The sequence below is a fragment of the Protomyctophum parallelum genome, assembly GCF_964188405.1.
Source record: "Protomyctophum parallelum genome assembly, chromosome: 20".
Taxonomy (NCBI): Eukaryota; Metazoa; Chordata; class Actinopteri; order Myctophiformes; family Myctophidae; genus Protomyctophum; species Protomyctophum parallelum.
In genome coordinates this window covers 24329528-24345841 of record NC_139718.1, presented here as the reverse complement: position 1 = coordinate 24345841, position 16314 = coordinate 24329528, and the positions used below count along the sequence as shown (strand labels likewise).

Here is a 16314-nt window from a genome sequence, read left to right as displayed (position 1 = left end):
GCAGGAACCAAGTAATGTCTTGAGCTGATGGCAGAATGAAAGTGAAATGCAATGTTCATTTATAGGCGCGCTCGCGCGCACACACACACACACACACACACACACACACACACACACACACACACACACACACACACACACACACACACACACACACACACACACACACACACACACACACACACACACACACACACCAGAAAGTAGCCTATATTGGTGATGGACAATCTTTATTGACATTTACACCACCCCCTGTGCACAGGCTATATTACAGAAGACAATATACAAATTGAAAGCTGTTTTCAATCGTCTCAATATACTTTTTTGCACTGTAGCCTATAGTGAAATCATTATTAAAGGTGTGAGTGATACTTTTTTTGTTACATTTTTCTTGTTTAAAGCATAACGATCCATCATCCATGTTATGATAATAATCATTGTTTGTTTAGTAACGGGAGTCTCCCCATCTCTCCAGCTGTTTATTAAACAGAGAATTAATGTAAGTGTCGGGGACACTTGCTGGTTTTAACTTCAATTATTTTTGTTTGAAGTTGATTTGTTTATTTTCATTGCTTTGGGATATATTTATTTGGACACTTCTTGTACGTTTGGTTTACCTTTTATTTTGAAGTGCCCTGTCACCGCACGGGCACGCACCTAAAACCGCTCGCTTCACGCACGCCCCATTCATTCACACTCAGTCAGACAGTGACAGGCGTGTGCGTATACGTGGCCACCCTACGGTATGTTTGTTTGGAAACGCTTCTCACACTTGAATGCGGTAAATGTTGAACCTAGACATTTGCACTTTCAGTAGATTGAGCAGTTTATGTTTTCCACAGTGCCCGCCTGCTTCACGCAGTGTTGACATATAATGATGGGTGACGGTGTATTGAAGGTTCCAGGCGGCGTCCAAACAGCATGTTAGCCCCTCGATAGCCGGAGCAAGGTTAGGATTGTTTGTTTTGGGTTTTCGTTTGTTATTTACTTTGGGCTTTATTGCTTTTGTTTGGTTTTGTTTGGGTCTATGATGTTTTGATTTGGTTCACTTTGCTTTATGCCTGTCTGGGTCTCTATGTTGATGCCTTTATACTGATTGAATCACTGAATTATAATCGACTATAAAGTATTTTATTGTTGGATTGTACTAATGTGATTATGCAAATGCACTGCTTTTATTGTTGAATGAAAACTATGAAATGTTAAAGTATTTATTCTCCATTTTTCCATAGTTTTCACGGTGTAGCCTACAATCCATACTTCCAAAGGAAATAAAAACACCCGTTGAGACCAATCCTCTTCTATTCTTTCACATTGAGAGATATGGAGACACGTGGCTGTTACTGAACAAACACTATAGTAATGATTACTATCAGAATATAGTAGGCTACTCACAACTCGCTGCATGTGTACGCAACACTTGGAGCTTGTAGATCCAAGCCGTGCCGTGTATATCCACGGATATCCCAGGCCGTGTATAGCCACGGATTCCCAATCCGGCTTCCCAAGCGCGCTCTCTCTCGCTCTCGCTCTCGCTCTCGCTCTCGCTCTCGCTCTCGCTCTCGCTCTCTCTCTCTCTCTCTCTCTCTCGTTATCAGACGGTCCTTCTTGTCTTCTTATCATGATGGTGATGATCAGGCTCTGTCACACCGTGTCAGAACGACAGCCTAAATAAAAAGTCTTCTAAATCCTGACAGTTTTATGAATAACCTATAATATGTTTCTATATCAGTGATCAGTGCTCCATATTTCATGTCAAGGACCCCCAAAAATATATGTCATTTGCCACCGGTCGTCACCCCCCCCCCCCCTCCCGTCTGAAAATATGCTGTTCCAGGTTTTAGTTAAAAACGTTCGCTCTGAAAGAATATATATTCTAAAAAAAATCGCCACATTTTTAAGATTTTCTCCAATAATAAAGCAGACCTACAAGCTCATAGCTTGTAGGTCTGCTATATTATTTTTCAATATCTAAAGTTTAACAAAATGCTTAAAACACCATCACCAGACCAGACAGAGGCTGATTGATTGATTGATGAAATATGTATTAACAGTTTGCAGAATTACAGTAGCCTACATTTTCAAGCACAAACACAATACAAAGACTGTTAACTGTGAGTGGACGACACCATAAAGCATTACACTTGTTGTTTACAAGAGTGTCCACCATGTTCAATTCATCAAAACATTTAGAGACATACAAATAGACACTTCAGTCAAAGAACAGAACAGGAATTCATCATAAAGGAGGTAAAAAAAAAAGGGAAAAGAAACAGTGAGCCGCCACTCTGCGACATTTGGAGATTATCTTTATTGTCAACAGCAGTGCAGGCTCAGATAAACGTGATATGGGTCCGCGGGGATGCTAAATATTAGCTATTCACGCTGCCCCCCCTCTCCCCCCCCTGCTGCTGCTGTTGCTGATAAGAGATCAGGAGAGAATCATCCATCCGACCCCTCGGGGTGGGAGGCCGCTATAACCGGGCCAAGTGCTCTATAGCTGGGCCAGGCCGGGCCAGGCCCGCCCGGCCTGCGCTCCGCTCCCCATAGCATTATGGAAATCAATCAAGGAGGATGAGCGTGAGAACACAACGCTGTCGGTGGGAAGGGAACCCCTGGCCTATAGGGGCCTAACTTAGTACTCATTGTAAGCCATCTGACTCAACCCATTTAGACCTGCAGGACGATTCTACAAATGTCTTCTATAAATCCTGACAGTGTTCTGATAAACCTCATGTTTATATATATGTCGTTCTCAAAACATTTTCATGTCAAGGACCCCCAAAAATATATATTAATTGGCTGCCGACCCCCTATCTGAAAATGTGTTGTTCCAGGAAGACCCACCAGTGTTGTTTTCGTCGACTAAAACTAAGACGAAAAATGTTCGTCGACTACCTTTTTTCACTCATTAAAACGAAATAAAAACGAATCTATGATGACTAAAACTAAGACTAAATATACTGACAATTTCGTCAACAAATACAAACTAGACTAAAATGTTAGTAAGGGACTAGTGGACAAGAGATCCAGTTTTATGCTGGGTTGCAGCGCGACGCGTTGTGAGATTGTATATCTGCTATTTTCAGCATGCAAGCAAAGTGTAAAATATGTCATTACAACGACATCAAGGCCTGTCAAAACACATTTTAGTCGACTAAAACAACTGTAGATTTAGTCGACTGAAATCGTATGACATTTAGTCGACTAAAACTATAGACTAAACACTATAGAACATTCACTAAAATGTGACTAAAACGAAGTGAAAACTATATATAGAGACTATATATGACTAAAACTAAAATAGAAATTTGCTGCCAAAAACAACACTGCCCCCCACTGCGTCCCCAGCGGAAATCGAACACAGGACAGGAGGGTATGCCCTTATTGTCGAGGTCCCGACGCTAGAAAACCAACGCTTGTCCAATGACAGGAAACCACGCGCATAATGGCTGAACTGGCCAGAATGGGTTCGACTCCAGCCTGAGACAATGTGTTGAAATATTATTATAGTCTCATTAGCATATCCTACCGTAACGTTGGTTGTCTAACTTGTAGATGCTCCCAGCCACTGCATGTTTGTAGTCTAATAGACGTCTAAATGGCTAAACATTTGTCTAAAAACGGGGGTAAAATAATCTCTATAGGCTTAGATTAGTTGAAACAACGTCTACTCTAATTAAACAACGTCGTTTCAACGTCTATATATAGACGGAAACGACGTTGTTTCAACGTCTAATCTAAGCCTAGACTGCTAAAAAACTCATTTTTAGACAGTTTTTACATACACTCTTTCAATGATGCACGTAACGTTGCGTAATTTGCGTTGCCTATAATTTCAAAGCGAGAATATAATACTTTTATGTATCACCCCAAAATTAACATGACATGAAAGCAGTCATTGCGGAATGAGCTATTTAAAGTATTTTGGTGCGCATGCATCCTTGGATTTCTTTCTGACAAGCAGTCCAATGCGTTCTTTCAAGTGTATAGGCTACTCTCGCTAATTGTTTGTTTTATAGCTATATATCTCTCTCTCCTTCGTAATATGTGCCGTTAGAATGTCAACAATAAGCAGCACGCGGCTATATATAATCAAAGCGAACGATGCTCGACTTGTAGCCTACAATGCCAGCCAGTGGCAGTGGGCATATAGCCTATACACCACGAATGATCCACGATAGCACATGGCTAATTAACATATATTTAAATTAGTATGCAAATTAGCCATGCGGCATATGCCACATGGAAAGAGTGCACAATGCGTAACATAACATAGCTTACTCGTTTTTCATTGCATGTCAGATAAGACAACATTACAATTTACAATGTAGGCATTTAGCAGACGCTCTTAATCCAGAGCGACTTACATTAAGCAAGAACAAAAAAGCATGGGAATACATCACATAAAAGCATTTATCATGAAACATTCGTAAGCTAAGAAAGTAACAGTGGAATATCTATATAATGAAACTATACATATAAACTATACATATATATATATATATATATATATATATATATATATATATATATATATATATATATATATATATATATACTATGCTATACATAATGTACTATGACGTGCTATGACTACAGTCATACAATGCAATTATAGTGCTGTGTACATAACATGCTATAAGTCTGTATCAAATGCTATCTACGTCTGATTCACATTGATGTGAGTGAGATGATACAAACATAATGAAACATTACTTACACACGATGCTTGACTTGAATGAATAACATACATATGATACTACCATAGAATACAAGTGTGATGCCGCCTACCGAACACCATCAGTGATATTTTATTACTAATGAATAAAAAAAAAAAAAAAAAAAACAGTGCAGTAATATTTTTTATAGTAGGCCTAGGCCTATATACAACAATTTAGGCCTAGTAAATATATCATATATCATCAAATAAATGTTTAACAAAATATTCTTTATTTTGGGGTCTGAGAGGCTAGATTTAATTGAAAGGTGGTCCATGGCTCATATTCCTCATAATGTCAATTGATTATATATTGATATGAGAAAGGTTTAAAACCACTGATGAGATATTTCTGCCTGACAGCAACGATATAATTGCCTATATAACATTTAACATAATATAAAATGCAACTGTATTACTTACATTTTTAAACCAGGTAGGTTTACTTAAAATAGTTAGAAATAGTGCTTTTTAGCTTGTAAACATAATATAAAATACAACTTTTTAGGTAGTTTTAACTTGTAGCATATAAATCGTAGCTTGTAATGCCCATTAGAGCTATGGACCAGAGCTATAGACTACACCATGATATATTATTAGGAGTACAATAACGTTGCATTGTGAATAAAAAGGCAGCCACAGTGTGGTTGGTTGCAGTGTGTAATGCTGAAGGTTTAATCACAGGGCTGTCTGCTTCATGTATTTATGATTAAATAAACGTGCATTCTGGTATTGTAATTCAATGATTGAGAAAAAACATCAGAGGGGTTTGAACCCGTGAAGTTATATAAAGTTCGTTTTCAAAAGTCGGGGCTCTAGACCGCTAGACTACTGAGGACGCTGCCTGGAAGGGGACTAAGTTCTCTATTGACTATTTAAGCCGTGACGTAACCTGCTTCCGGGTCTTACTCAAGAAAGCTCCACGTCATACATTTTCTTGTTTACACTTTACGGTTACATTAATAATTCTACTCGAGTTGGAAGCATTAAGACCCATTTTAACCCTCAATGGCTTCCTTTCTGAAAAATAACGTTATTGTAAAAAATAAAAAAGATTCACGCGTTCAGAATCATATGTAGCTATAGAGGCGGACGGGACCCGGATGTAACGTAGAAGGACTACAATATGACTACAAGAAAGGCAAAAAACTCGCGGGCGTGGCCTCACGTCACACCGGAAGGAAGTGACGGCCCCCTTCAAATACGGAAGAGAAACGTGGAGGGAGGTTTGGTCAGTGTTTGTTGGATAGTTGCCACGTCACCATGTCCGCCGCCTCGTCGTCGTGTCCGCAGCAGCAAGGTAAGCAATGAAATGTTATTTAATACTTAAACGTTGTTGTTGTTCAAACATCTGTTATCACTTTATATGATGTTACTTGTTGTGATGTTTATATATTATGTTCGAGTAACTCTGTAACACCGTGTTCCAGTAGCCGAACGGTTAGCGTCGGGGGTTAGTGAACCAAAGGGCCCGGGTTCTAGTCCCACTCGAGGACTGAGAGTTTATCTGCTTTCTTACAAAAAAACACATTTGTTTTAGCATCTCGTCGAGGTCCATTATTCATTCAGCATTTGTTGAGCCTCAAATGGCGGTCCGTGACTCAGATACTGAATGAATAAAGGACCTCGACTTGAAGCAAAAACAGTTTTGTTTGTTAAGAAGAAAACAAACTCAGTCCTCGACTGGGAAGTGAACCCGGGCCCCTACGTTCACTAACCATCGATTGTAACCCTTCGGCTACTGGATTACTGTTTTGTCAAGTAGTAGTATCATTTATAAACACAACAAGTAACTTCATAGGCGACATGTTTGAGCCACGGACTACCATTTTGACTCTCACAATGGTGGTCCGTGGCTCAAATGCTGAATAAATGATCGACTAGAGGTGAAAAGAGCTAACCTGACCTGACGCTGCCAGATCCAAGAAGCTTGCTACACAAATTAGTTTCACAGCTTAATACCGCCCCCATCTGGCAGCGTCGGGTTAGAAAAGAGTTTTGTTTGGTTGGTAAAAGCACAAACATTCTGGTAAATTGTCGGGAAGCAAACAAACATTCTTTGAAATTGGCCGGAAAAGATCCCAGGCACTAATGTTAATAAGGCACAGTCACTAACCGTTCTCCTACAGTAATACATACAACAAAGGATTAAAAGCAATCTTCTACATTCTCTGTTTATTGGGAAATTAAGCAGATGCTTAACAATTAAACTATTGAGAGTGTAAAGATCTACTATTGGAGTCCATTTGGTTACCTAAATTAAATTGCTCTGTATTGTGACAGTAATCATTGCTATAGAGTGTGTTCAGTAACAGTGTTAAATAGCTCTATATTGTGACAGTAATCATTGCTATAGAGTCTGTTCAGAAACAGTGTTAAATAGCTCTATATTGTGACAGTAATCATTGCTATAGAGTGTGTGTTCAGTAACAGTGTTATATAATTCTATAGTGTGACAGTAATCATTGCTAGAATGTGTGTTCAGTAACAGTATTAAATAGCTCTATATTGTGACAGTAATCATTGCTATAGTGTTTGTTCAGTAACAGAGAGAACTTTTTCTGAAACGGCAATTTTATCCAATCAATCAGGAACGCAGTCAGGATACAGATTAAACAAGTGGAATTGTAATGTAACAGACACAAATAGAACTGGAACATTAAGCTCATAAATAGCTACTTTCTCCTGATTGGCTGAAAATGTGTCACATACCTGATTTTTATTTTAAAACCCCTTTCTATTTATTAAAGAGCTGGAGAGACAGGAATATTCCTGTTACTTAACACTGTTACTGAACACACACTATAGCAATTATTACTGTCACAATAACTTTGTAATGCTACTGATGTTTGTGTGCAACATTTGAGCTGACAGGCCTTTTTATGTCAATCAATCAAGTCACCTTAATTCAAGTGATAGATTATATACAGGGGCATGCCATACCTGCACAGTAGAGCTGGGACTCGATTAAAAAAAATAATCTAATTAATCAGAGGCATTTTAATCGCATATCAATATTCAACCCGAGAACAGCGAGAAACCTTTTTTTTTTATGTTTTTTGGTATCCCAGTGAATCAATGAATAGTGACTACAGGATACCACTCATTTTCAACATTTTACTGTCATTAATATACCTGTTGTGGAAATAATAATAAAAGTCACCCCATTCTGTGTTGCCTAGAACTGGAGGTCTGAAAAAAAAATTGTAACAGTAACAAGTACATCTCAGTGACATTACAGGACTAAGGAGCTGTACTTACTTCATATTGTTACTGTTTTTTTCAGACCTCCAGTTCTAGGCAACACAAAATGGGGTGACTTTTTATTATTTCAAGTTTTCAGTACTATAGAAAAGCGCCCAGTGAGAAACGTTCCTCGGTGAAAAAAAAGGTGCAATTAATTTATCTGTAGTTAATCGCGATTAATTTTTCTGTAGTTAATTAATCGCAATTAGTCCCGGCCCTACTGCACAGCCTTTGTGATCTACTGGTAGATCACAATGTAAATGTTTTATTAAATATAGAGGGTTTAAGTCGTTCTAAATGTGTGTTTATTTTTCTGTCTTTCTTTCTTAGGACGGAGATCAAGGTAGACAGCTAGCCTGCCTGCAACTTGAATGAGGTGTGTAAACATTTATTTCACAGGTGTGGGTGTTGACCTTGGCTTTTGTGTTCTCCAGATGTTTTTTTAAAGGAGAGTGTCCTGTCCAGTGCAACTCCAAGTTACATGGGGTGGGTATGGTTGGAGAGTTTGTGACCATCCCAAGTGACGCTCAGTTCTTTTTCCCCGTCTCGGTTCCTCAGGTGGAAGCTGCATAGTTGGGTTTTTGATGGGTTGGGTTTCACGTGGTTGTATTGTAGTAGCTTGACATTTCTTGGAGGGCACTTTCAAGGACAGACTCAATCTTCTGGAAGTCTGCTTGTTGGGTGGTAATGCAGAGGGCGTCGGCGTAGATGAAATGCTGGCATTCTGTGGGTAGTGGCTGGTCGTTTGTGTAGATATTGAAAAGGAGGGGGGGCGAGCACGCTACCTTGTGGGAGGCCGTTCTTTTGGGCTTTCCATTTAATCCTCTGGTCATTTAACTGGACATAGAAGCGCCTGTTGTTGAGGAGGCTTTTCCTGACCATTGTGCAGTGTTGGACAGTGTCGTAGGCAGAAGAGAGATCTCTGAATGCTGCTCCAGTTATTTGTTTTCCCTCAAACCCATCCTCAATGTGTTGGGTGAGGTTGAGCTCTGTCCAGCACAGGAGTGGCCGGGACGGAAACCAGCTTGGTCTTTAGTCAGCTTGGTATCTATGAGTGGCAACGAGGCGTTGGAGTAGCAGCCTCTCATAGAGCTTGTAGGTGATGCATAGGAGGGAAATGGGTCGGTAGCTCTTTGGGGATAATGGGTCTTTGCCAGGTTTAGGGATTGCAACCACTTTGGCCTTTTTCCAGACAGAAGGGATGGTTTTCTGTGCTATGCATGTGTTCAGCATCCCCACAAGCCAGGTCTTTGCGTTGGGTCCCAGGTGCTGTATCATTTCTGCCAGTATGTCATCAATCCCTGCTGCTTTTCCGGGTTTCAACTTTCCCATTGCAGTTTCAAGTTCTTCTAGGTCGAAGGGTTTGGTTTCAGGGCTGGCTGATTGTGGTTGGTCTGATACCACTGTGCGATGGTATTCTCCTGTGGGTCGGTGGCGGTCTTGGTCACAACTGGTGGCCAACAGTCATAACCAACACCGCCACCGACCCACATAGAATACCATCGCACAGTGGTATCAGACCAACCACAATCAGCCAGCCCTGAAACCAAACCCTTCGACCTAGAAGAACTTGAAACTGCAATGGGAAAGTTGAAACCCGGAAAAGCAGCAGGGATTGATGACATACTGGCAGAAATGATACAGCACCTGGAACCTAACACAAAGACCTGGCTTGTGGGGATGCTGAACACATGCATAGCACAGAAAACCACCCCTTCTGTCTGGAAAAAGGCCAAAGTCGTTGCAATCCCTAAACCTGGCAAAGACCCATTATCCCTGAAGAGCAACCGACCCATTTCCCTCCTCTGCATCACGTCTTTCTTATACCTGTGGTGTGCGGGCTCCATCCAATACCTACACCAGTTGTGATGCAACAGAGTTTGCTGTGACCGTTGTGAATTATGGGTGTTGTGGTCTTTGCCAAGACGGTGGATTGTGGCCCATGCCTTCCTGCTGTTATTTGTCATGTTGGTGTTCTCTATATCTTTTCGTCCTGGGCATGACGTTAAACTGTTCCGTTCGAGAGGACCCTCGAATGTAAACAGGTGTTGGGACAGGGACAGGTGTTGTCTTGATGCATCCTGTGATGATGCCACAGGTGTCATTTAGGGCTGTGTCGACCAATTTGGTGTGACGTGATCGGCTCCAGCTTGAGCAGGCATACTCTGGTGTAGAGAAAGACAGGGCCATGGCAGTTGCACGGATTGTTTGTGGGTCTGCGCCCCACTTGGAGTTCACTAGTTTTCACAGGATGTTATTGTGGTTGTTGACCGTGGCTTTTGTGTTCTCCAGGTGTTTTTTGAAGAGTGTCCTGTCCAGTGTAAATCCAAGATACATGGGGTGGGTATGGTTTGAGAGTTTGTGATGCGCAATTATTTTTTTGCGTCTCGGTTCCTCAGGTGGAAGCTGCATAATTGGGTTTCTGATGGGTTGGGTTTCAGGTGGTTGTATTGTAGTAGCTTGACATTTCTTGGAGGGCACTTTCAAGGACAGACTCAATCTTCTGGAAGTCTGCTTGTTGGGTGGTAATGCAGAGGTCGTTGGCGTAGATGAAACGCTGGCATTCTGTGGGTAGTGGCTGGACGTTTGTGTAGATATTGAAAAGGAGGGGGGGCGAGCACGCTACCTTGTGGGAGGCCGTTCTTTTGGGCTTTCCATTTACTCCTCTGGTCATTTTACTGGACATAGAAGCGCCTGTTGTTGAGGAGGCTTTTCCTGACCATTGTGCAGTGTTGGACAGTGTCGTAGGCAGAAGAAAGATCTCTGAATGCTGCTCCAGTTATTTGTTTTCACTCAAACCCATCCTCAATGTGTTGGGTGAGGTTGAGCTCTGTCCAGCACAGGAGCGGCCGGGACGGAAACCAGCTTGGTCTTTAGTCAGCTTGGTATCTATGAGTGGCAACGAGGCGTTGGAGTAGCAGCCTCTCATAGAGCTTGTAGGTGATGCATAGGAGGGAAATGGGTCGGTAGCTCTTTGGGGATAATGGGTCTTTGCCAGGTTTAGGGATTGCAACCACTTTGGCCTTTTTCCAGACAGAAGGGATGGTTTTCTGTGCTATGCATGTGTTCAGCATCCCCACAAGCCAGGTCTTTGCGTTGGGTCCCAGGTGCTGTATCATTTCTGCCAGTAGGTCATCAATCCCTGCTGCTTTTCCGGGTTTCAACTTTCCCATTGCAGTTTCAAATTCTTCTAGGTCGAAGGGTTTGGTTTAAGGGCTGGCTGATTGTGGTTGGTCTGATACCACTGTGCGATGGTATTCTCCTGTGGGTCGGTGGCGGTCTTGGTCACAACTGGTGGCCAACAGTCATAACCAACACCGCCACCGACCCACATAGAATACCATCGCACAGTGGTATCAGACCAACCACAATCAGCCAGCCCTGAAACCAAACCCTTCGACCTAGAAGAACTTGAAACTGCAATGGGAAAGTTGAAACCCGGAAAAGCAGCAGGGATTGATGACATACTGGCAGAAATGATACAGCACCTGGAACCTAACACAAAGACCTGGCTTGTGGGGATGCTGAACACATGCATAGCACAGAAAACCACCCCTTCTGTCTGGAAAAAGGCCAAAGTGGTTGCAATCCCTAAACCTGGCAAAGACCCATTATCCCCGAAGAGCTACCGACCCATTTCCCTCCTCTGCATCACGTCTTTCTTATACCTGTGGTGTGTGGGCTCCATCCAATACCTACACCAGTTGTGATGCAACAGAGTTTGCTGTGACCGTTGTGAATTATGGGTGTTGTGGTCTTTGCCAAGACGGTGGATTGTGGCCCATGCCTTCCTGCTGTTATTTGTCATGTTGGTGTTCTCTATATCTTTTCGTCCTGGGCATGACGTTAAACTGTTCCGTTCGAGAGGACCGGCGACCCTCGAATGTAAACAGGTGTTGAGACAGGGACAGGTGTTGCCTTGATGCATCCTGTGATGATGCCACAGGTGTCATTTAGGGCTGTGTCGACCAATTTGGTGTGACGTGATCGGCTCCAGCTTGAGCAGGCATACTCTGGTGTAGAGAAAGACAGGGCCATGGCAGTTGCACGGATTGTTTGTGGGTCTGCGCCCCACATGGAGTTCACTAGTTTTCACAGGATGTTATTGTGGTTGTTGACCGTGGCTTTTGTGTTCTCCAGGTGTTTTTTGAAGAAGAGTGTCCTGTCTAGTGTAAATCCAAGATACATGGGGTGGGTATGGTTTGAGAGTTTGTGATGCGCAATTATTTTTTTGCGTCTCGGTTCCTCAGGTGGAAGCTGCATAGTTGGGTTTTTGATGGGTTGGGTTTCAGGTGGTTGTATTGTAGTAGCTTGACATTTCTTGGAGGGCACTTTCAAGGACAGACTCAATCTTCTGGAAGTCTGCTTGTTGGGTGGTAATGCAGAGGTCGTTGGCGTAGATGAAACGCTGGCATTCTGTGGGTAGTGGCTGGACGTTTGTGTAGATATTGAAAAGGAGGGGGGGCCAGCACGCTACCTTGTGGGAGGCCGTTCTTTTGGGCTTTCCATTTACTCCTCTGGTCATTTAACTGGACATAGAAGCGCCTGTTGTTGAGGAGGCTTTTCCTGACCATTGTGCAGTGTTGGACAGTGTCGTAGGCAGCAGAGAGATCTCTGAATGCTGCTCCAGTTATTTGTTTTCACTCAAACCCATCCTCAATGTGTTGGGTGAGGTTGAGCTCTGTCCAGCACAGGAGCGGCCGGGACGGAAACCAGCTTGGTCTTTAGTCAGCTTGGTATCTATGAGTGGCAACGAGGCGTTGGAGTAGCAGCCTCTCATAGAGCTTGTAGGTGATGCATAGGAGGGAAATGGGTCGGTAGCTCTTTGGGGATAATGGGTCTTTGCCAGGTTTAGGGATTGCAACCACTTTGGCCTTTTTCCAGACAGAAGGGATGGTTTTCTGTGCTATGCATGTGTTCAGCATCCCCACAAGCCAGGTCTTTGCGTTGGGTCCCAGGTGCTGTATCATTTCTGCCAGTAGGTCATCAATCCCTGCTGCTTTTCCGGGTTTCAACTTTCCCATTGCAGTTTCAAATTCTTCTAGGTCGAAGGGTTTGGTTTAAGGGCTGGCTGATTGTGGTTGGTCTGATACCACTGTGCGATGGTATTCTCCTGTGGGTCGGTGGCGGTCTTGGTCACAACTGGTGGCCAACAGTCATAACCAACACCGCCACCGACCCACATAGAATACCATCGCACAGTGGTATCAGACCAACCACAATCAGCCAGCCCTGAAACCAAACCCTTCGACCTAGAAGAACTTGAAACTGCAATGGGAAAGTTGAAACCCGGAAAAGCAGCAGGGATTGATGACATACTGGCAGAAATGATACAGCACCTGGAACCTAACACAAAGACCTGGCTTGTGGGGATGCTGAACACATGCATAGCACAGAAAACCACCCCTTCTGTCTGGAAAAAGGCCAAAGTCGTTGCAATCCCTAAACCTGGCAAAGACCCATTATCCCTGAAGAGCAACCGACCCATTTCCCTCCTCTGCATCACGTCTTTCTTATACCTGTGGTGTGCGGGCTCCATCCAATACCTACACCAGTTGTGATGCAACAGAGTTTGCTGTGACCGTTGTGAATTATGGGTGTTGTGGTCTTTGCCAAGACGGTGGATTGTGGCCCATGCCTTCCTGCTGTTATTTGTCATGTTGGTGTTCTCTATATCTTTTCGTCCTGGGCATGACGTTAAACTGTTCCGTTCGAGAGGACCCTCGAATGTAAACAGGTGTTGGGACAGGGACAGGTGTTGTCTTGATGCATCCTGTGATGATGCCACAGGTGTCATTTAGGGCTGTGTCGACCAATTTGGTGTGACGTGATCGGCTCCAGCTTGAGCAGGCATACTCTGGTGTAGAGAAAGACAGGGCCATGGCAGTTGCACGGATTGTTTGTGGGTCTGCGCCCCACTTGGAGTTCACTAGTTTTCACAGGATGTTATTGTGGTTGTTGACCGTGGCTTTTGTGTTCTCCAGGTGTTTTTTGAAGAGTGTCCTGTCCAGTGTAAATCCAAGATACATGGGGTGGGTATGGTTTGAGAGTTTGTGATGCGCAATTATTTTTTTGCGTCTCGGTTCCTCAGGTGGAAGCTGCATAGTTGGGTTTTTGATGGGTTGGGTTTCAGGTGGTTGTATTGTAGTAGCTTGACATTTCTTGGAGCTCTTTGGGGATGATGGGTCTTTGCCAGGTTTGGGGATTGCAACCACTTTGGCCTTTCTCCAGACAGAAGGGATGGTTTTCTGTGCCATGCATGTGTTCAGCATCCCCACGAGCCAGGTCTTTGCGTTAGGTTCCAGGTGCTGTATAATTTCTGCCAGTATGTCATCAATCCCTGCTGCTTTTCCGGGTTTCAACTTTCCCATTGCAGTTTCGAGTTCTTCTAGGTCGAAGGGTTTGGTTTGAGGGCTGGCTGATTGTGGTTGGTCTGATACCACTGTGCGATGGTATTCTCCTGTGGGTCGGCGGCGGTGTTGGTTATGACTGTTGGCCACCAGTTGTGATGCAACAGAGTTCGCTGTGACCGTTGTGAATTTTGGGTGGCTCCCTGAGGTCCTTAATCGCCATTGGGTCCAACAGTGGTCATTGAAGCGTGCACACACACATGCACACATGCACCTACACACGCACAGGCGCACATGCGTATGCACACCTGGACCTTTAAATGAACAACAACACAAAAACTAAGGCACTGGTGTCGGACTTCTGGTTTACCGGAACGGGGTTCAACTCCCTGCAGTGCCCTGCTCAATGTGTTGTATTTCATTCATTGGTCCATGGTCTCAGAGGTCATTGAGCGGCGCGCTATAGTGCGCGATTCTTCATCATTGTTGAGGATTTAAAAAAAGGCGAAAATCAAGGAAAAGCAAAAGGCTATAGTCCATGGTCACGGACTGCATACTGGTCAAGGTCATTTATACTGGTGAAGATCATTTACTAGTCTTATGAAGGTAATTTATACTGGTCACGGTCATTTACTAGTCTCATGAAGGTAATTTATACTGGTCAAGGTCATTTACTAGTCTCATGAAGGTAATTTATAATGCCTTCCTGCTGTTATTTGTCATGTTGGTGTTCTCTATATCTTTTCGTCCTGGGCATGACGTTAAACTGTTCCGTTCGAGAGGACCGGCGACCCTCGAATGTAAACAGCCACGAAAGGAAACTATGTGTGTGTGAGGTGTTCTCTATCATTTCATTCCAGTACTACTACTTTGGGTAGTGGCTGGACGTTTGTGTAGATATTGAAAAGGAGGGGGGCGAGCACGCTACCTTGTGGGAGGCCGTTCTTTTTGGGCTTTCTATTTACTCCTCTGGTCATTTAACTGGACATAGAAGCGCCTGTTGTTGAGGAGGCTTGTGCTGACCATTGTGCGGTGTTGGACAGTGTCGTAGGCAGCAGAGAGATCTCTGAATGCTGCTCCAGTTATTTGTTTTCCCTCAAACCTGCATAGTTGGGTTTGTGTGTGTCTTTCTTTTTCTGTCTTTCTTTCTTAGGACGGAGATCAAGGTAGACGCCGTTGGAAGGCTCAACACAAGCCGATGCCCCTAGAGATCCATCCCAAAGCTTCCCTCAGGGAGCCCAGCAAGCCAGCTAGCCAGCAAGCCTGCCCAGTCAGCCAACGTAGCCAGTCAGCTCCGCCAGTCAGCCAGTGTAGAAAGTCAGGCTGCCAAGCCAGAGCATATCAGCCCTTACAGTCAGCCATTGCAGCCATACCAGCCTTGCTCAGTCAGCTCAGCCAGGCCTCTCTCGAGGCCTGGCTCTCTGTCTGCCTGGCCCGGTCTGCCCCGCCCTGCCTTGCAGCAACAGAACCAGCCTTTCTGGCAAGCCAGCCAGCTCAGAATGCGAGCTGAGCAAGCCAGTGCAGCAGCAAGCCCAGACTAGGTTACCGCAGCCTTACTGTGCAGCCACAGCCACTCAGCCCAGACCAGCAGGAGCTGGCCAGGCTCCAACCCTTGCAGCGCAGCCTTAGGCCGGATAGTCCCCCTGCCTGCACTTTGTTGCCTTCCTGGCCTGTCTGCCTGCCTAGGCGCCTCGGTCTTCCTGTCTGTCTGCCTTGGCCTGCCGGTCTGAAACTGGTTTAGACTAACTGCGTGCTTGCCAGCTGCGCTGGCTTGCTGAGCTCGTATTCTGAGCTGGCTGGCTTGCTAGCAAGGCTGGTTCTGTTGCTGCAAGGCAGGGCAGGGCAGACCGGGCCAGGCAGACAGAGAGCCAGGCCTCGAGAGAGGCCTGGCTGAGCTGACTGAGCAAGGCTGGTATGGCTGCAATGGCGGACTGCAAGAGCTGATATGCTCTGGCTTGTCAGCCTGACTTTCTACACTGGCTGACTGGCGGAGCTGGC

General features: G+C 44.2%; 1 protein-coding gene across 1 annotated transcript in view; it reads right to left on the bottom strand.

Annotated features, from left to right (window-relative positions):
* Positions 1–2057: 2057 nt before the first annotated feature.
* Positions 2058–16314, bottom strand: part of LOC310878259 (inositol-3-phosphate synthase 1-A-like) — a 250924-nt gene continuing 236667 nt past the window's right edge. The window contains 1 exon segment of the mRNA XM_083792485.1: positions 2058–2073. The gene's annotated coding sequence lies outside the window, so the exon portion shown is untranslated.